Below are 22,426 nucleotides of genomic sequence, written 5' to 3'. Positions count from 1 at the left end.
TTAGCTGTGCAGAAGAAGAACAACAAGAAGAAGAAATATCTCGAAATATGTCCGTCAGGCCCCTTCCCTTGAGATAAATCTGCAAATATCTCGGAAACGAAGCGAGCTATGGCAAAATGTTTAGAGACCTTTCTTGTAGAGAATTAAGTTTCCTACTTTTGATGTAGTATGATATTTTTTGATCAGATGCGTAGTTCTCGAGATATATCGAGATATTTAAAAGTTCCGAAGCCGCACCAACATAATGGAGATACAGAAACACCGTGGCCCCTTTCTTTGAGATAACTCTGCACTAGTGCGAGCCGCAAATGCCACTTCCAGCTTAGCTGTGCAGAAGAAGAACAACAAGAAGAAGAAATATCTCGAAATATGTCCGTCAGGCCCCTTCCCTTGAGATAAATCTGCAAATATCTCGGAAACGAAGCGAGCTATGGCAAAATGTTAAGAGACCTTTTTTGGAGAGAATTAAGTTTCCTACTTTTTATGTTCTATAATATTTTTTGATCAGATGCGTAGTTCTCGAGATATATCAAGATATTTAAAAGTTCCGAAGCCGCACCAACATAATAGAGATACAGACACACCGTGGCCCCTTTCTTTGACATAACTCTGCACTATTGCGAGCTGCAAATGCCACTTCCAGCTTAGCTATGCAGAGGAAGAACAACAAGAAGAAGAAATATCTCGAAATATGTCCGTCTGGCCCGTTCCTTTGAGCTGAATCTGCAAATATCTCGGAAACGAAGCGAGCTATGGCAAAATGTTAAGAGACGTTTTTTGTAGAGAATTATGTTTCCTACAATTTATGTTCTATGATATTTTTTGATCAGAAGCGTAGTTTTCGAGATATATCGAGATATTTAAAAGTTCCGAAGCCGCACCAACATAATAGAGATACAGAAACACCGTGGCCCCTTTCTTTGAGATAACTCTGCACTAGTGCGAGCCGCAAATGCCACTTCCAGCTTAGCTGTGCAGAAGAAGAACAACAAGAAGAAGAAATATCTCGAAATATGTCCGTCAGGCCCCTTCCCTTGAGATAAATCTGCAAATATCTCGGAAACGAAGCGAGCTATGGCAAAATGTTAAGAGACCTTTTTTGTAGAGAATTAAGTTTCCTACTTTTCATCTTGTATGATATTTTTTGAGCAGATGCGTAGTTCTCGAGATATATCAAGATATTTAAAAGTTCCGAAGCCGCACCAACATAATAGAGATACAGAAACACCGTGGCCCCTTTCTTTGAGATAACTCTGCACTATTGCGAGCTGTAAATGCCACTTCCAGCTTAGCTGTGCAGAAGAAGAACAACAAGAAGAAGAAATATCTCGAAATATGTCCGTCAGGCCCCTTCCCTTGAGATATATCTGCAAATATCTCGGAAACGAAGCGAGCTATGGCAAAATGTTAAGAGACCTTTTTTGTAGAGAATTATGTTTCCTACAATTTATGTTGTATGATATTTTTTGATCAGAAGCGTAGTTTTCGAGATATATCGAGATATTTAAAAGTTCCGAAGCCGCACCAACATAATAGAGATACAGAAACACCGCGGCCCCTTTCCTTGAGATAACTCTGCACTATTGCGAGCTGCAAATGCCACTTCCAGCTTAGCTGTGCAGAGGAAGAACAACAAGAAGAAGAAATATCTCGAAATATGTCCGTCAGGCCCGTTCCTTTGAGCTGAATCTGCAAATATCTCGGAAATGAAGCGAGCTATGGCAAAATGTTAAGAGACCTTTTTTGTAGAGAATTAAGTTTCCTACTTTTTATGTTCTATGATATTTTTTGATCAGATGCGTAGTTCTCGAGATATATCAAGATATTTAAAAGTTCCGAAGCCGCACCAACATAATAGAGATACAGAAACACCGTGGCCCCTTTCTTTGAGATAACTCTGCACTATTGCGAGCTGTAAATGCCACTTCCAGCTTAGCTGTGCAGAAGAAGAACAACAAGAAGAAGAAATATCTCGAAATATGTCCGTCAGGCCCCTTCCCTTGAGATATATCTGCAAATATCTCGGAAACGAAGCGAGCTATGGCAAAATGTTAAGAGACCTTTTTTGTAGAGAATTATGTTTCCTACAATTTATGTTGTATGATATTTTTTGATCAGAAGCGTAGTTTTCGAGATATATCGAGATATTTAAAAGTTCCGAAGCCGCACCAACATAATAGAGATACAGAAACACCGTGGCCCCTTTCCTTGAGATAACTCTGCACTATTGCGAGCTGCAAATGCCACTTCCAGCTTAGCTGTGCAGAGGAAGAACAACAAGAAGAAGAAATATCTCGAAATATGTCCGTCAGGCCCGTTCCTTTGAGCTGAATCTGCAAATATCTCGGAAACGAAGCGAGCTATGGCAAAATGTTAAGAGACGTCTTTTGTAGAGAATTATGTTTCCTACAATTTATGTTCTATGATATTTTTTGATCAGAAGCGTAGTTTTCGAGATATATCGAGATATTTAAAAGTTCCGAAGCCGCACCAACATAATAGAGATACAGAAACACCGTGGCCCCTTTCTTTGAGATAACTCTGCACTAGTGCGAGCCGCAAATGCCACTTCCAGCTTAGCCGTGCAGAAGAAGAACAACAAGAAGAAGAAATATCTCGAAATATGTCCGTCAGGCCCCTTCCCTTGAGATAAATCTGCAAATATCTCGGAAACGAAGCGAGCTATGGCAAAATGTTAAGAGACCTTTTTTGTAGAGAATTATGTTTCCTACAATTTATGTTCTATGATATTTTTTGATCAGATGCGTAGTTCTCGAGATATATCAAGATATTTAAAAGTTCCGAAGCCGCACCAACATAATAGAGATACAGAAACACCGTGGCCCCTTTCTTTGAGATAACTCTGCACTATTGCGAGCTGCAAACGCCACTTCCAGCTTAGCTGTGCAGAGGAAGAACAACAAGAAGAAGAAATATCTCGAAATATGTCCGTCAGGCCCGTTCCTTTGAGCTGAATCTGCAAATATCTCGGAAACGAAGCGAGCTATGGCAAAATGTTAAGAGACGTCCTTTGTAGAGAATTATGTATCCTACAATTTATGTTCTATGATATTTTTTGATAAGAAGCGTAGTTTTCGAGATATATCGAGATATTTAAAAGTTCCGAAGCCGCACCAACATAATAGAGATACAGAAACACCGTGGCCCCTTTCTTTGAGATAACTCTGCACTAGTGCGAGCCGCAAATGCCACTTCCAGCTTAGCTGTGCAGAAGAAGAACAACAAGAAGACGAAATATCTCGAAATATGTCCGTCAGGCCCCTTCCCTTGAGATAAATCTGCAAATATCTCGGAAACGAAGCGAGCTATGGCAAAATGTTAAGAGACCTTTTTTGTAGAGAATTAAGTTTCCTACTTTTTATGTTCTATGATATTTTTTGATCAGATGCGTAGTTCTCGAGATATATCAAAATATTTAAAAGTTCCGAAGCCGCACCAACATAATAGAGATACAGAAACACCGTGGCCCCTTTCTTTGAGATAACTCTGCACTATTGCGAGCTGTAAATGCCACTTCCAGCTTAGCTGTGCAGAAGAAGAACAACAAGAAGAAGAAATATCTCGAAATATGTCCGTCAGGCCCCTTCCCTTGAGATATATCTGCAAATATCTCGGAAACGAAGCGAGCTATGGCAAAATGTTAAGAGACCTTTTTTGTAGAGAATTATGTTTCCTACAATTTATGTTGTATGATATTTTTTGATCAGAAGCGTAGTTTTCGAGATATATCGAGATATTTAAAAGTTCCGAAGCCGCACCAACATAATAGAGATACAGAAACACCGTGGCCCCTTTCCTTGAGATAACTCTGCACTATTGCGAGCTGCAAATGCCACTTCCAGCTTAGCTGTGCAGAGGAAGAACAACAAGAAGAAGAAATATCTCGAAATATGTCCGTCAGGCCCGTTCCTTTGAGCTGAATCTGCAAATATCTCGGAAACGAAGCGAGCTATGGCAAAATGTTAAGAGACGTCTTTTGTAGGGAATTATGTTTCCTACAATTTATGTTCTATGATATTTTTTGATCAGAAGCGTAGTTTTCGAGATATATCGAGATATTTAAAAGTTCCGAAGCCGCACCAACATAATAGAGATACAGAAACAACGTGGCCCCTTTCTTTGAGATAACTCTGCACTAGTGCGAGCCGCAAATGCCACTTCCAGCTTAGCTGTGCAGAAGAAGAACAACAAGAAGAAGAAATATCTCGAAATATGTCCGTCAGGCCCCTTCCCTTGAGATAAATCTGCAAATATCTCGGAAACGAAGCGAGCTATGGCAAAATGTTAAGAGACGTCTTTTGTAGGGAATTATGTTTCCTACAATTTATGTTCTATGATATTTTTTGATCAGAAGCGTAGTTTTCGAGATATATCGAGATATTTAAAAGTTCCGAAGCCGCACCAACATAATAGAGATACAGAAACAACGTGGCCCCTTTCTTTGAGATAACTCTGCACTAGTGCGAGCCGCAAATGCCACTTCCAGCTTAGCTGTGCAGAAGAAGAACAACAAGAAGAAGAAATATCTCGAAATATGTCCGTCAGGCCCCTTCCCTTGAGATAAATCTGCAAATATCTCGGAAACGAAGCGAGCTATGGCAAAATGTTAAGAGACCTTTTTTGTAGAGAATTATGTTTCCTACAATTTATGTTCTATGATATTTTTTGATCAGAAGCGTAGTTTTCGAGATATATCGAGATATTTAAAAGTTCCGAAGCCGCACCAACATAATAGAGATACAGAAACACCGTGGCCCCTTTCTTTGAGATAACTCTGCACTAGTGCGAGCCGCAAATGCCACTTCCAGCTTAGCTGTGCAGAAGAAGAACAACAAGAAGAAGAAATATCTCGAAATATGTCCGTCAGGCCCCTTCCCTTGAGATAAATCTGCAAATATCTCGGAAACGAAGCGAGCTATGGCAAAATGTTGAGAGACGTCTTTTGTAGAGAATTATGTATCCTACAATTTATGTTCTATGATATTTTTTGATCAGAAGCGTAGTTTTCGAGATATATCGAGATATTTAAAAGTTCCGAAGCCGCAGCAACATAGTAGAGATACAGAAACACCGTGGCCCCTTTCTTTGAGATAACTCTGCACTAGTGCGAGCCGCAAATGCCACTTCCAGCTTAGCTGTGCAGAAGAAGAACAACAAGAAGAAGAAATATCTCGAAATATGTCCGTCAGGCCCCTTCCCTTGAGATAAATCTGCAAATATCTCGGAAACGAAGCGAGCTATGGCAAAATGTTAAGAGACCTTTTTTGTAGAGAATTAAGTTTCCTACTTTTTATCTTGTATGATATTTTTTGATCAGATGCGTAGTTCTCGAGATATATCAAGATATTTAAAAGTTCCGAAGCCGCACCAGCATAATAGAGATACAGAAACACCGTGGCCCCTTTCTTTGAGATAACTCTGCACTATTGCGAGCTGTAAATGCCACTTCCAGCTTAGCTGTGCAGAAGAAGAACAACAAGAAGAAGAAATATCTCGAAATATGTCCGTCAGGCCCCTTCCCTTGAGATATATCTGCAAATATCTCGGAAACGAAGCGAGCTATGGCAAAATGTTAAGAGACCTTTTTTGTAGGGAATTATGTTTCCAACAATTTATGTTCTATGATATTTTTTGATCAGATGCGTAGTTTTCGAGATATATCGAGATATTTAAAAGTTCCGAAGCCGCACCAACATAATAGAGATACAGAAACACCGTGGCCCCTTTCTTTGAGATAACTCTGCACTAGTGCGAGCCGCAAATGCCACTTCCAGCTTAGCTGTGCAGAAGAAGAACAACAAGAAGAAGAAATATCTCGAAATATGTCCGTCAGGCCCCTTCCCTTGAGATAAATCTGCAAATATCTCGGAAACGAAGCGAGCTATGGCAAAATGTTAAGAGACCTTTTTTGTAGAGAATTAAGTTTCCTACTTTTTATGTCCTATGATATTTTTTGATCAGATGCGTAGTTCTCGAGATATATCAAGATATTTAAAAGTTCCGAAGCCGCACCAACATAATAGAGATACAGAAACACCGTGGCCCCTTTCTTTGAGATAACTCTGCACTATTGCGAGCTGCAAATGCCACTTCCAGCTTAGCTGTGCAGAGGAAGAACAACAAGAAGAAGAAATATCTCGAAATATGTCCGTCAGGCCCGTTCCTTTGAGCTGAATCTGCAAATATCTCGGAAACGAAGCGAGCTATGGCAAAATGTTACGAGAAGTCTTTTGTAGAGAATTATGTTTCCTACAATTTATGTTCTATGATATTTTTTGATCAGAAACGTAGTTTTCGAGATATATCGAGATATTTAAAAGTTCCGAAGCCGCACCAACATAATAGAGATACAGAAACACCGTGGCCCCTTTCTTTGAGATAACTCTGCACTAGTGCGAGCCGCAAATGCCACTTCCAGCTTAGCTGTGCAGAAGAAGAACAACAAGAAGAAGAAATATCTCGAAATATGTCCGTCAGGCCCCTTCCCTTGAGATAAATCTGCAAATATCTCGGAAACGAAGCGAGCTATGGCAAGATGTTAAGAGACCTTTTTTGTAGAGAATTAAGTTTCCTACTTTTTATCTTCTATGATATTTTTTGATCAGATGCGTAGTTCTCGAGATATATCAAGATATTTAAAAGTTCCGAAGCCGCACCAACATAATAGAGATACAGAAACACCGTGGCCCCTCTCTTTGAGATAACTCTGCACTATTGCGGGCTGGAAATGCCACTTCCAGTTTAGCTGTGCAGGAGAAGAACAACAAGAAGAAGAAATATCTCGAAATATGTCCGTCAGGCCCCTTCCCTTGAGATAAATCTGCAAATATCTCGGAAACGAAGAGAGCTATGGCAAAATGTTAAGAGACCTTTTTTGTAGAGAATTAAGTTTCCTACTTTTTATGTTCTATGATATTTTTTGATCAGATGCGTAGTTTTCGAGATATATCGAGATATTTAAAAGTTCCGAAGCCGCACCAACATAATAGAGATACAGAAACACCGTGGCCCCTTTCTTTGAGATAACTCTGCACTAGTGCGAGCCGCAAATGCCACTTCCAGCTTAGCTGTGCAGAAGAAGAACAACAAGAAGAAGAAATATCTCGAAATATGTCCGTCAGGCCCCTTCCCTTGAGATAAATCTGCAAATATCTCGGAAACGAAGCGAGCTATGGCAAAATGTTAAGAGACCTTTTTTGTAGAGAATTATGTTTCCTACAATTTATGTTCTATGATATTTTTTGATCAGAAGCGTAGTTTTCGAGATATATCGAGATATTTAAAAGTTCCGAAGCCGCACCAACATAATAGAGATACAGAAACACCGTGGCCCCTTTCTTTGAGATAACTCTGCACTAGTGCGAGCCGCAAATGCCACTTCCAGCTTAGCTGTGCAGAAGAAGAACAACAAGAAGAAGAAATATCTCGAAATATGTCCGTCAGGCCCCTTCCCTTGAGATAAATCTGCAAATATCTCGGAAACGAAGCGAGCTATGGCAAAATGTTAAGAGACGTCTTTTGTAGAGAATTATGTATCCTACAATTTATGTTCTATGATATTTTTTGATAAGAAGCGTAGTTTTCGAGATATATCGAGATATTTAAAAGTTCCGAAGCCGCACCAACATAATAGAGATACAGAAACACCGTGGACCCTTTCTTTGAGATAACTCTGCACTAGTGCGAGCCGCAAATGCCACTTCCAGCTTAGCTGTGCAGAACAAGAACAACAAGAAGAAGAAATATCTCGAAATATATCCGTCAGGCCCCTTCCCTTGAGATAAATCTGCAAATATCTCGGAAACGAAGCGAGCTATGGCAAAATGTTAAGAGACCTTTTTTGTAGAGAATTATGTTTCCTACAATGTATGTTCTATGATATTTTTTGATCAGAAGCGTAGTTTTCGAGATATATCGAGATATTTAAAAGTTCCGAAGCCGCAGCAACATAGTAGAGATACAGAAACACCGTGGCCCCTTTCTTTGAGATAACTCTGCACTAGTGCGAGCCGCAAATGCCACTTCCAGCTTAGCTGTGCAGAAGAAGAACAACAAGAAGAAGAAATATCTCGAAATATGTCCGTCAGGCCCCTTCCCTTGAGATAAATCTGCAAATATCTCGGAAACGAAGCGAGCTATGGCAAAATGTTAAGAGACCTTTTTTGTAGAGAATTAAGTTTCCTACTTTTTATCTTGTATGATATTTTTTGATCAGATGCGTAGTTCTCGAGATATATCAAGATATTTAAAAGTTCCGAAGCCGCACCAGCATAATAGAGATACAGAAACACCGTGGCCCCTTTCTTTGAGATAACTGTGCACTATTGCGAGCTGTAAATGCCACTTCCAGCTTAGCTGTGCAGAAGAAGAACAACAAGAAGAAGAAATATCTCGAAATATGTCCGTCAGGCCCCTTCCCTTGAGATATATCTGCAAATATCTCGGAAACGAAGCGAGCTATGGCAAAATGATAAGAGACCTTTTTTGTAGGGAATTATGTTTCCTACAATTTATGTTCTATGATATTTTTTGATCAGATGCGTAGTTTTCGAGATATATCGAGATATTTAAAAGTTCCGAAGCCGCACCAACATAATAGAGATACAGAAACACCGTGGCCCCTTTCTTTGAGATAACTCTGCACTAGTGCGAGCCGCAAATGCCACTTCCAGCTTAGCTGTGCAGAAGAAGAACAACAAGAAGAAGAAATATCTCGAAATATGTCCGTCAGGCCCCTTCCCTTGAGATAAATCTGCAAATATCTCGGAAACGAAGCGAGCTATGGCAAAATGTTAAGAGACCTTTTTTGTAGAGAATTAAGTTTCCTACTTTTTATGTCCTATGATATTTTTTGATCAGATGCGTAGTTCTCGAGATATATCAAGATATTTAAAAGTTCCGAAGCCGCACCAACATAATAGAGATACAGAAACACCGTGGCCCCTTTCTTTGAGATAACTCTGCACTATTGCGAGCTGCAAATGCCACTTCCAGCTTAGCTGTGCAGAGGAAGAACAACAAGAAGAAGAAATATCTCGAAATATGTCCGTCAGGCCCGTTCCTTTGAGCTGAATCTGCAAATATCTCGGAAACGAAGCGAGCTATGGCAAAATGTTACGAGAAGTCTTTTCTAGAGAATTATGTTTCCTACAATTTATGTTCTATGATATTTTTTGATCAGAAGCGTAGTTTTCGAGATATATCGAGATATTTAAAAGTTCCGAAGCCGCACCAACATAATAGAGATACAGAAACAACGTGGCCCCTTTCTTTGAGATAACTCTGCACTAGTGCGAGCCGCAAATGCCACTTCCAGCTTAGCTGTGCAGAAGAAGAACAACAAGAAGAAGAAATATCTCGAAATATGTCCGTCAGGCCCCTTCCCTTGAGATAAATCTGCAAATATCTCGGAAACGAAGCGAGCTATGGCAAAATGTTAAGAGACCTTTTTTGTAGAGAATTATGTTTCCTACAATTTATGTTCTATGATATTTTTTGATCAGAAGCGTAGTTTTCGAGATATATCGAGATATTTAAAAGTTCCGAAGCCGCACCAACATAATAGAGATACAGAAACACCGTGGCCCCTTTCTTTGAGATAACTCTGCACTAGTGCGAGCCGCAAATGCCACTTCCAGCTTAGCTGTGCAGAAGAAGAACAACAAGAAGAAGAAATATCTCGAAATATGTCCGTCAGGCCCCTTCCCTTGAGATAAATCTGCAAATATCTCGGAAACGAAGCGAGCTATGGCAAAATGTTAAGAGACGTCTTTTGTAGAGAATTATGTATCCTACAATTTATGTTCTATGATATTTTTTGATCAGAAGCGTAGTTTTCGAGATATATCGAGATATTTAAAAGTTCCGAAGCCGCAGCAACATAGTAGAGATACAGAAACACCGTGGCCCCTTTCTTTGAGATAACTCTGCACTAGTGCGAGCCGCAAATGCCACTTCCAGCTTAGCTGTGCAGAAGAAGAACAACAAGAAGAAGAAATATCTCGAAATATGTCCGTCAGGCCCCTTCCCTTGAGATAAATCTGCAAATATCTCGGAAACGAAGCGAGCTATGGCAAAATGTTAAGAGACCTTTTTTGTAGAGAATTAAGTTTCCTACTTTTTATCTTGTATGATATTTTTTGATCAGATGCGTAGTTCTCGAGATATATCAAGATATTTAAAAGTTCCGAAGCCGCACCAGCATAATAGAGATACAGAAACACCGTGGCCCCTTTCTTTGAGATAACTCTGCACTATTGCGAGCTGTAAATGCCACTTCCAGCTTAGCTGTGCAGAAGAAGAACAACAAGAAGAAGAAATATCTCGAAATATGTCCGTCAGGCCCCTTCCCTTGAGATATATCTGCAAATATCTCGGAAACGAAGCGAGCTATGGCAAAATGTTAAGAGACCTTTTTTGTAGGGAATTATGTTTCCAACAATTTATGTTCTATGATATTTTTTGATCAGATGCGTAGTTTTCGAGATATATCGAGATATTTAAAAGTTCCGAAGCCGCACCAACATAATAGAGATACAGAAACACCGTGGCCCCTTTCTTTGAGATAACTCTGCACTAGTGCGAGCCGCAAATGCCACTTCCAGCTTAGCTGTGCAGAAGAAGAACAACAAGAAGAAGAAATATCTCGAAATATGTCCGTCAGGCCCCTTCCCTTGAGATAAATCTGCAAATATCTCGGAAACGAAGCGAGCTATGGCAAAATGTTAAGAGACCTTTTTTGTAGAGAATTAAGTTTCCTACTTTTTATGTCCTATGATATTTTTTGATCAGATGCGTAGTTCTCGAGATATATCAAGATATTTAAAAGTTCCGAAGCCGCACCAACATAATAGAGATACAGAAACACCGTGGCCCCTTTCTTTGAGATAACTCTGCACTATTGCGAGCTGCAAATGCCACTTCCAGCTTAGCTGTGCAGAGGAAGAACAACAAGAAGAAGAAATATCTCGAAATATGTCCGTCAGGCCCGTTCCTTTGAGCTGAATCTGCAAATATCTCGGAAACGAAGCGAGCTATGGCAAAATGTTACGAGAAGTCTTTTGTAGAGAATTATGTTTCCTACAATTTATGTTCTATGATATTTTTTGATCAGAAACGTAGTTTTCGAGATATATCGAGATATTTAAAAGTTCCGAAGCCGCACCAACATAATAGAGATACAGAAACACCGTGGCCCCTTTCTTTGAGATAACTCTGCACTAGTGCGAGCCGCAAATGCCACTTCCAGCTTAGCTGTGCAGAAGAAGAACAACAAGAAGAAGAAATATCTCGAAATATGTCCGTCAGGCCCCTTCCCTTGAGATAAATCTGCAAATATCTCGGAAACGAAGCGAGCTATGGCAAGATGTTAAGAGACCTTTTTTGTAGAGAATTAAGTTTCCTACTTTTTATCTTCTATGATATTTTTTGATCAGATGCGTAGTTCTCGAGATATATCAAGATATTTAAAAGTTCCGAAGCCGCACCAACATAATAGAGATACAGAAACACCGTGGCCCCTCTCTTTGAGATAACTCTGCACTATTGCGGGCTGGAAATGCCACTTCCAGTTTAGCTGTGCAGGAGAAGAACAACAAGAAGAAGAAATATCTCGAAATATGTCCGTCAGGCCCCTTCCCTTGAGATAAATCTGCAAATATCTCGGAAACGAAGAGAGCTATGGCAAAATGTTAAGAGACCTTTTTTGTAGAGAATTAAGTTTCCTACTTTTTATGTTCTATGATATTTTTTGATCAGATGCGTAGTTTTCGAGATATATCGAGATATTTAAAAGTTCCGAAGCCGCACCAACATAATAGAGATACAGAAACACCGTGGCCCCTTTCTTTGAGATAACTCTGCACTAGTGCGAGCCGCAAATGCCACTTCCAGCTTAGCTGTGCAGAAGAAGAACAACAAGAAGAAGAAATATCTCGAAATATGTCCGTCAGGCCCCTTCCCTTGAGATAAATCTGCAAATATCTCGGAAACGAAGCGAGCTATGGCAAAATGTTAAGAGACCTTTTTTGTAGAGAATTATGTTTCCTACAATTTATGTTCTATGATATTTTTTGATCAGAAGCGTAGTTTTCGAGATATATCGAGATATTTAAAAGTTCCGAAGCCGCACCAACATAATAGAGATACAGAAACCCGTGGCCCCTTTCTTTGAGATAACTCTGCACTAGTGCGAGCCGCAAATGCCACTTCCAGCTTAGCTGTGCAGAAGAAGAACAACAAGAAGAAGAAATATCTCGAAATATGTCCGTCAGGCCCCTTCCCTTGAGATAAATCTGCAAATATCTCGGAAACGAAGCGAGCTATGGCAAAATGTTAAGAGACGTCTTTTGTAGAGAATTATGTATCCTACAATTTATGTTCTATGATATTTTTTGATAAGAAGCGTAGTTTTCGAGATATATCGAGATATTTAAAAGTTCCGAAGCCGCACCAACATAATAGAGATACAGAAACACCGTGGACCCTTTCTTTGAGATAACTCTGCACTAGTGCGAGCCGCAAATGCCACTTCCAGCTTAGCTGTGCAGAACAAGAACAACAAGAAGAAGAAATATCTCGAAATATATCCGTCAGGCCCCTTCCCTTGAGATAAATCTGCAAATATCTCGGAAACGAAGCGAGCTATGGCAAAATGTTAAGAGACCTTTTTTGTAGAGAATTATGTTTCCTACAATGTATGTTCTATGATATTTTTTGATCAGAAGCGTAGTTTTCGAGATATATCGAGATATTTAAAAGTTCCGAAGCCGCAGCAACATAGTAGAGATACAGAAACACCGTGGCCCCTTTCTTTGAGATAACTCTGCACTAGTGCGAGCCGCAAATGCCACTTCCAGCTTAGCTGTGCAGAAGAAGAACAACAAGAAGAAGAAATATCTCGAAATATGTCCGTCAGGCCCCTTCCCTTGAGATAAATCTGCAAATATCTCGGAAACGAAGCGAGCTATGGCAAAATGTTAAGAGACCTTTTTTGTAGAGAATTAAGTTTCCTACTTTTTATCTTGTATGATATTTTTTGATCAGATGCGTAGTTCTCGAGATATATCAAGATATTTAAAAGTTCCGAAGCCGCACCAGCATAATAGAGATACAGAAACACCGTGGCCCCTTTCTTTGAGATAACTGTGCACTATTGCGAGCTGTAAATGCCACTTCCAGCTTAGCTGTGCAGAAGAAGAACAACAAGAAGAAGAAATATCTCGAAATATGTCCGTCAGGCCCCTTCCCTTGAGATATATCTGCAAATATCTCGGAAACGAAGCGAGCTATGGCAAAATGATAAGAGACCTTTTTTGTAGGGAATTATGTTTCCTACAATTTATGTTCTATGATATTTTTTGATCAGATGCGTAGTTTTCGAGATATATCGAGATATTTAAAAGTTCCGAAGCCGCACCAACATAATAGAGATACAGAAACACCGTGGCCCCTTTCTTTGAGATAACTCTGCACTAGTGCGAGCCGCAAATGCCACTTCCAGCTTAGCTGTGCAGAAGAAGAACAACAAGAAGAAGAAATATCTCGAAATATGTCCGTCAGGCCCCTTCCCTTGAGATAAATCTGCAAATATCTCGGAAACGAAGCGAGCTATGGCAAAATGTTAAGAGACCTTTTTTGTAGAGAATTAAGTTTCCTACTTTTTATGTCCTATGATATTTTTTGATCAGATGCGTAGTTCTCGAGATATATCAAGATATTTAAAAGTTCCGAAGCCGCACCAACATAATAGAGATACAGAAACACCGTGGCCCCTTTCTTTGAGATAACTCTGCACTATTGCGAGCTGCAAATGCCACTTCCAGCTTAGCTGTGCAGAGGAAGAACAACAAGAAGAAGAAATATCTCGAAATATGTCCGTCAGGCCCGTTCCTTTGAGCTGAATCTGCAAATATCTCGGAAACGAAGCGAGCTATGGCAAAATGTTACGAGAAGTCTTTTCTAGAGAATTATGTTTCCTACAATTTATGTTCTATGATATTTTTTGATCAGAAGCGTAGTTTTCGAGATATATCGAGATATTTAAAAGTTCCGAAGCCGCACCAACATAATAGAGATACAGAAACACCGTGGCCCCTTTCCTTGAGATATCTCTGCAATATTGCGAGCTGCAAATGCCACTTCCAGCTTAGCTGTGCAGAGGAAGAACAACAAGAAGAAGAAATATCTCGAAATATGTCCGTCAGGCCCGTTCCTTTGAGCTGAATCTGCAAATATCTCGGAAATGAAGCGAGCTATGGCAAAATGTTAAGAGACCTTTTTTGTAGAGAATTAAGTTTCCTACTTTTTATGTTCTATGATATTTTTTGATCAGATGCGTAGTTCTCGAGATATATCAAGATATTTAAAAGTTCCGAAGCCGCACCAACATAATAGAGATACAGAAACACCGTGGCCCCTTTCTTTGAGATAACTCTGCACTATTGCGAGCTGTAAATGCCACTTCCAGCTTAGCTGTGCAGAAGAAGAACAACAAGAAGAAGAAATATCTCGAAATATGTCCGTCAGGCCCCTTCCCTTGAGATATATCTGCAAATATCTCGGAAACGAAGCGAGCTATGGCAAAATGTTAAGAGACGTCTTTTGTAGAGAATTATGTTTCCTACAATTTATGTTCTATGATATTTTTTGATCAGAAGCGTAGTTTTCGAGATATATCGAGATATTTAAAAGTTCCGAAGCCGCACCAACATAATAGAGATACAGAAACACCGTGGCCCCTTTCTTTGAGATAACTCTGCACTAGTGCGAGCCGCAAATGCCACTTCCAGCTTAGCCGTGCAGAAGAAGAACAACAAGAAGAAGAAATATCTCGAAATATGTCCGTCAGGCCCCTTCCCTTGAGATAAATCTGCAAATATCTCGGAAACGAAGCGAGCTATGGCAAAATGTTAAGAGACGTCTTTTGTAGGGAATTATGTTTCCTACAATTTATGTTCTATGATATTTTTTGATCAGAAGCGTAGTTTTCGAGATATATCGAGATATTTAAAAGTTCCGAAGCCGCACCAACATAATAGAGATACAGAAACAACGTGGCCCCTTTCTTTGAGATAACTCTGCACTAGTGCGAGCCGCAAATGCCACTTCCAGCTTAGCTGTGCAGAAGAAGAACAACAAGAAGAAGAAATATCTCGAAATATGTCCGTCAGGCCCCTTCCCTTGAGATAAATCTGCAAATATCTCGGAAACGAAGCGAGCTATGGCAAAATGTTAAGAGACCTTTTTTGTAGAGAATTATGTTTCCTACAATTTATGTTCTATGATATTTTTTGATCAGAAGCGTAGTTTTCGAGATATATCGAGATATTTAAAAGTTCCGAAGCCGCACCAACATAATAGAGATACAGAAACACCGTGGCCCCTTTCTTTGAGATAACTCTGCACTAGTGCGAGCCGCAAATGCCACTTCCAGCTTAGCTGTGCAGAAGAAGAACAACAAGAAGAAGAAATATCTCGAAATATGTCCGTCAGGCCCCTTCCCTTGAGATAAATCTGCAAATATCTCGGAAACGAAGCGAGCTATGGCAAAATGTTAAGAGACGTCTTTTGTAGAGAATTATGTATCCTACAATTTATGTTGTATGATATTTTTTGATCAGAAGCGTAGTTTTCGAGATATATCGAGATATTTAAAAGTTCCGAAGCCGCAGCAACATAGTAGAGATACAGAAACACCGTGGCCCCTTTCTTTGAGATAACTCTGCACTAGTGCGAGCCGCAAATGCCACTTCCAGCTTAGCTGTGCAGAAGAAGAACAACAAGAAGAAGAAATATCTCGAAATATGTCCGTCAGGCCCCTTCCCTTGAGATAAATCTGCAAATATCTCGGAAACGAAGCGAGCTATGGCAAAATGTTAAGAGACCTTTTTTGTAGAGAATTAAGTTTCCTACTTTTTATCTTGTATGATATTTTTTGATCAGATGCGTAGTTCTCGAGATATATCAAGATATTTAAAAGTTCCGAAGCCGCACCAGCATAATAGAGATACAGAAACACCGTGGCCCCTTTCTTTGAGATAACTCTGCACTATTGCGAGCTGTAAATGCCACTTCCAGCTTAGCTGTGCAGAAGAAGAACAACAAGAAGAAGAAATATCTCGAAATATGTCCGTCAGGCCCCTTCCCTTGAGATATATCTGCAAATATCTCGGAAACGAAGCGAGCTATGGCAAAATGTTAAGAGACCTTTTTTGTAGGGAATTATGTTTCCAACAATTTATGTTCTATGATATTTTTTGATCAGATGCGTAGTTTTCGAGATATATCGAGATATTTAAAAGTTCCGAAGCCGCACCAACATAATAGAGATACAGAAACACCGTGGCCCCTTTCTTTGAGATAACTCTGCACTAGTGCGAGCCGCAAATGCCACTTCCAGCTTAGCTGTGCAGAAGAAGAACAACAAGAAGAAGAAATATCTCGAAATATGTCCGTCAGGCCCCTTCCCTTGAGATAAATCTGCAAATATCTCGGAAACGAAGCGAGCTATGGCAAAATGTTACGAGAAGTCTTTTGTAGAGAATTATGTTTCCTACAATTTATGTTCTATGATATTTTTTGATCAGAAACGTAGTTTTCGAGATATATCGAGATATTTAAAAGTTCCGAAGCCGCACCAACATAATAGAGATACAGAAACACCGTGGCCCCTTTCTTTGAGATAACTCTGCACTAGTGCGAGCCGCAAATGCCACTTCCAGCTTAGCTGTGCAGAAGAAGAACAACAAGAAGAAGAAATATCTCGAAATATGTCCGTCAGGCCCCTTCCCTTGAGATAAATCTGCAAATATCTCGGAAACGAAGCGAGCTATGGCAAGATGTTAAGAGACCTTTTTTGTAGAGAATTAAGTTTCCTACTTTTTATCTTCTATGATATTTTTTGATCAGATGCGTAGTTCTCGAGATATATCAAGATATTTAAAAGTTCCGAAGCCGCACCAACATAATAGAGATACAGAAACACCGTGGCCCCTCTCTTTGAGATAACTCTGCACTATTGCGGGCTGGAAATGCCACTTCCAGTTTAGCTGTGCAGGAGAAGAACAACAAGAAGAAGAAATATCTCGAAATATGTCCGTCAGGCCCCTTCCCTTGAGATAAATCTGCAAATATCTCGGAAACGAAGAGAGCTATGGCAAAATGTTAAGAGACCTTTTTTGTAGAGAATTAAGTTTCCTACTTTTTATGTTCTATGATATTTTTTGATCAGATGCGTAGTTTTCGAGATATATCGAGATATTTAAAAGTTCCGAAGCCGCACCAACATAATAGAGATACAGAAACACCGTGGCCCCTTTCTTTGAGATAACTCTGCACTAGTGCGAGCCGCAAATGCCACTTCCAGCTTAGCTGTGCAGAAGAAGAACAACAAGAAGAAGAAATATCTCGAAATATGTCCGTCAGGCCCCTTCCCTTGAGATAAATCTGCAAATATCTCGGAAACGAAGCGAGCTATGGCAAAATGTTAAGAGACCTTTTTTGTAGAGAATTATGTTTCCTACAATTTATGTTCTATGATATTTTTTGATCAGAAGCGTAGTTTTCGAGATATATCGAGATATTTAAAAGTTCCGAAGCCGCACCAACATAATAGAGATACAGAAACACCGTGGCCCCTTTCTTTGAGATAACTCTGCACTAGTGCGAGCCGCAAATGCCACTTCCAGCTTAGCTGTGCAGAAGAAGAACAACAAGAAGAAGAAATATCTCGAAATATGTCCGTCAGGCCCCTTCCCTTGAGATAAATCTGCAAATATCTCGGAAACGAAGCGAGCTATGGCAAAATGTTAAGAGACGTCTTTTGTAGAGAATTATGTATCCTACAATTTATGTTCTATGATATTTTTTGATAAGAAGCGTAGTTTTCGAGATATATCGAGATATTTAAAAGTTCCGAAGCCGCACCAACATAATAGAGATACAGAAACACCGTGGACCCTTTCTTTGAGATAACTCTGCACTAGTGCGAGCCGCAAATGCCACTTCCAGCTTAGCTGTGCAGAACAAGAACAACAAGAAGAAGAAATATCTCGAAATATATCCGTCAGGCCCCTTCCCTTGAGATAAATCTGCAAATATCTCGGAAACGAAGCGAGCTATGGCAAAATGTTAAGAGACCTTTTTTGTAGAGAATTATGTTTCCTACAATGTATGTTCTATGATATTTTTTGATCAGAAGCGTAGTTTTCGAGATATATCGAGATATTTAAAAGTTCCGAAGCCGCAGCAACATAGTAGAGATACAGAAACACCGTGGCCCCTTTCTTTGAGATAACTCTGCACTAGTGCGAGCCGCAAATGCCACTTCCAGCTTAGCTGTGCAGAAGAAGAACAACAAGAAGAAGAAATATCTCGAAATATGTCCGTCAGGCCCCTTCCCTTGAGATAAATCTGCAAATATCTCGGAAACGAAGCGAGCTATGGCAAAATGTTAAGAGACCTTTTTTGTAGAGAATTAAGTTTCCTACTTTTTATCTTGTATGATATTTTTTGATCAGATGCGTAGTTCTCGAGATATATCAAGATATTTAAAAGTTCCGAAGCCGCACCAGCATAATAGAGATACAGAAACACCGTGGCCCCTTTCTTTGAGATAACTCTGCACTAGTGCGAGCCGCAAATGCCACTTCCAGCTTAGCTGTGCAGAAGAAGAACAACAAGAAGAAGAAATATCTCGAAATATGTCCGTCAGGCCCCTTCCCTTGAGATAAATCTGCAAATATCTCGGAAACGAAGCGAGCTATGGCAAAATGTTAAGAGACCTTTTTTGTAGAGAATTAAGTTTCCTACTTTTTATGTCCTATGATATTTTTTGATCAGATGCGTAGTTCTCGAGATATATCAAGATATTTAAAAGTTCCGAAGCCGCACCAACATAATAGAGATACAGAAACACCGTGGCCCCTTTCTTTGAGATAACTCTGCACTATTGCGAGCTGCAAATGCCACTTCCAGCTTAGCTGTGCAGAGGAAGAACAACAAGAAGAAGAAATATCTCGAAATATGTCCGTCAGGCCCGTTCCTTTGAGCTGAATCTGCAAATATCTCGGAAACGAAGCGAGCTATGGCAAAATGTTACGAGAAGTCTTTTCTAGAGAATTATGTTTCCTACAATTTATGTTCTATGATATTTTTTGATCAGAAGCGTAGTTTTCGAGATATATCGAGATATTTAAAAGTTCCGAAGCCGCACCAACATAATAGAGATACAGAAACACCGTGGCCCCTTTCTTTGAGATAACTCTGCACTAGTGCGAGCCGCAAATGCCACTTCCAGCTTAGCTGTGCAGAAGAAGAACAACAAGAAGAAGAAATATCTCGAAATATGTCCGTCAGGCCCCTTCCCTTGAGATAAATCTGCAAATATCTCGGAAACGAAGCGAGCTATGACAAGATGTTAAGAGACCTTTTTTGTAGAGAATTAAGTTTCCTACTTTTTATCTTCTATGATATTTTTTGATCAGATGCGTAGTTCTCGAGATATATCAAGATATTTGAAAGTTCCGAAGCCGCACCAACATAATAGAGACACAGAAACACCGTGGCCCCTCTCTTTGAGATAACTCTGCACTATTGCGGGCTGGAAATGCCACTTCCAGTTTAGCTGTGCAGAAGAAGAACAACAAGAAGAAGAAATATCTCGAAATATGTCCGTCAGGCCCCTTCCCTTGAGATAAATCTGCAAATATCTCGGAAACGAAGAGAGCTATGGCAAAATGTTAAGAGACCTTTTTTGTAGAGAATTAAGTTTCCTACTTTTTATGTCCTATGATATTTTTTGATCAGATGCGTAGTTCTCGAGTTCCGAAGCCGCACCAACATAATAGAGATACAGAAACACCGTGGCCCCTTTCTTTGAGATAACTCTGCACTATTGCGAGCTGTAAATGCCACTTCCAGCTTAGCTGTGCAGAGGAAGAACAACAAGAAGAAGAAATATCTCGAAATATGTCCGTCAGGCCCCTTCCCTTGAGATAGATCTGCAAATATCTCGGAAACGAAGCGAGCTATGGCAAAATGTTAAGAGACCTTTTTTGTAGAGAATTATCTTTCCTACAATGTATGTTCTATGATATTTTTTGATCAGAAGCGTAGTTTTCGAGATATATCGAGATATTTAAAAGTTCCGAAGCCGCAGCAACATAGTAGAGATACAGAAACACCGTGGCCCCTTTCTTTGAGATAACACTGCACTAGTGCGAGCCGCAAATGCCACTTCCAGCTTAGCTGTGCAGAAGAAGAACAACAAGAAGAAGAAATATCTCGAAATATGTCCGTCAGGCCCCTTCCCTTGAGATAAATCTGCAAATATCTCGGAAACGAAGCGAGCTATGGCAAAATGTTAAGAGACCTTTTTTGTAGAGAATTAAGTTTCCTACTTTTTATCTTGTATGATATTTTTTGATCAGATGCGTAGTTCTCGAGATATATCAAGATATTTAAAAGTTCCGAAGCCGCACCAGCATAATAGAGATACAGAAACACCGTGGCCCCTTTTGAGATAACTCTGCACTATTGCGAGCTGTAAATGCCACTTCCAGCTTAGCTGTGCAGAAGAAGAACAACAAGAAGAAGAAATATCTCGAAATATGTCCGTCAGGCCCCTTCCCTTGAGATATATCTGCAAATATCTCGGAAACGAAGCGAGCTATGGCAAAATGTTAAGAGACCTTTTTTGTAGGGAATTATGTTTCCTACAATTTATATTCTATGATATTTTTTGATCAGATGCGTAGTTTTCGAGATATATCGAGATATTTAAAAGTTCCGAAGCCGCACCAACATAATAGAGATACAGAAACACCGTGGCCCCTTTCTTTGAGATAACTCTGCACTAGTGCGAGCCGCAAATGCCACTTCCAGCTTAGCTGTGCAGAAGAAGAACAACAAGAAGAAGAAATATCTCGAAATATGTCCGTCAGGCCCCTTCCCTTGAGATAAATCTGCAAATATCTCGGAAACGAAGCGAGCTATGGCAAAATGTTAAGAGACCTTTTTTGTAGAGAATTAAGTTTCCTCCTTTTTATGTCCTATGATATTTTTTGATCAGATGCGTAGTTCTCGAGATATATCAAGATATTTAAAAGTTCCGAAGCCGCCCCAACATAATAGAGATACAGAAACACCGTGGCCCCTTTCTTTGAGATAACTCTGCACTAGTGCGAGCCGCAAATGCCACTTCCAGCATAGCTGTGCAGAGGAAGAACAACAAGAAGAAGAAATATCTCGAAATATGTCCGTCAGGCCCGTTCCTTTGAGCTGAATCTGCAAATATCTCGGAAACGAAGCGAGCTATGGCAAAATGTTAAGAGACCTTTTTTGTAGAGAATTATCTTTCCTACAATGTATGTTCTATGATATTTTTTGATCAGAAGCGTAGTTTTCGAGATATATCGAGATATTTAAAAGTTCCGAAGCCGCAGCAACATAGTAGAGATACAGAAACACCGTGGCCCCTTTCTTTGAGATAACACTGCACTAGTGCGAGCCGCAAATGCCACTTCCAGCTTAGCTGTGCAGAAGAAGAACAACAAGAAGAAGAAATATCTCGAAATATGTCCGTCAGGCCCCTTCCCTTGAGATAAATCTGCAAATATCTCGGAAACGAAGCGAGCTATGGCAAAATGTTAAGAGACCTTTTTTGTAGAGAATTAAGTTTCCTACTTTTTATCTTGTATGATATTTTTTGATCAGATGCGTAGTTCTCGAGATATATCAAGATATTTAAAAGTTCCGAAGCCGCACCAGCATAATAGAGATACAGAAACACCGTGGCCCCTTTTGAGATAACTCTGCACTATTGCGAGCTGTAAATGCCACTTCCAGCTTAGCTGTGCAGAAGAAGAACAACAAGAAGAAGAAATATCTCGAAATATGTCCGTCAGGCCCCTTCCCTTGAGATATATCTGCAAATATCTCGGAAACGAAGCGAGCTATGGCAAAATGTTAAGAGACCTTTTTTGTAGGGAATTATGTTTCCTACAATTTATATTCTATGATATTTTTTGATCAGATGCGTAGTTTTCGAGATATATCGAGATATTTAAAAGTTCCGAAGCCGCACCAACATAATAGAGATACAGAAACACCGTGGCCCCTTTCTTTGAGATAACTCTGCACTAGTGCGAGCCGCAAATGCCACTTCCAGCTTAGCTGTGCAGAAGAAGAACAACAAGAAGAAGAAATATCTCGAAATATGTCCGTCAGGCCCCTTCCCTTGAGATAAATCTGCAAATATCTCGGAAACGAAGCGAGCTATGGCAAAATGTTAAGAGACCTTTTTTGTAGAGAATTAAGTTTCCTCCTTTTTATGTCCTATGATATTTTTTGATCAGATGCGTAGTTCTCGAGATATATCAAGATATTTAAAAGTTCCGAAGCCGCA

This window comes from Osmia lignaria, unplaced genomic scaffold (assembly GCF_051020975.1).
Source record: "Osmia lignaria lignaria isolate PbOS001 unplaced genomic scaffold, iyOsmLign1 scaffold0016, whole genome shotgun sequence".
Taxonomy (NCBI): Eukaryota; Metazoa; Arthropoda; class Insecta; order Hymenoptera; family Megachilidae; genus Osmia; species Osmia lignaria.
This window is presented reverse-complemented; position numbering follows the sequence as displayed.